Below are 286 nucleotides of genomic sequence, written 5' to 3' on the forward strand. Positions count from 1 at the left end.
TTCGCGTGATCCCCTGTAACCGAGGCTGTAAGCCGAGCATGTCCCCGCCGCTGTTATCGGTTGTGTGGTCTTCTGGAGTGAGCTTATGGTGTTCCCGTTATGGATCTTCTTACTACGATGATCTGTCCCTAGTTGAGGCTATATGTGGACACTGCTGTATGTGAAGGAAACCGAAATGTTTATTTGTAATGACGCACAACAAATAACCCTCCTGAATTTCGAAACCGTTATTTCAGGGGGCGTAATTTGCATATGCTAGTTGTTTGTTTTTGTTATTTGTTAATTT

The sequence above is a fragment of the Penaeus monodon genome, chromosome 32 (assembly GCF_015228065.2).
Source record: "Penaeus monodon isolate SGIC_2016 chromosome 32, NSTDA_Pmon_1, whole genome shotgun sequence".
Taxonomy (NCBI): domain Eukaryota; kingdom Metazoa; phylum Arthropoda; class Malacostraca; order Decapoda; family Penaeidae; genus Penaeus; species Penaeus monodon.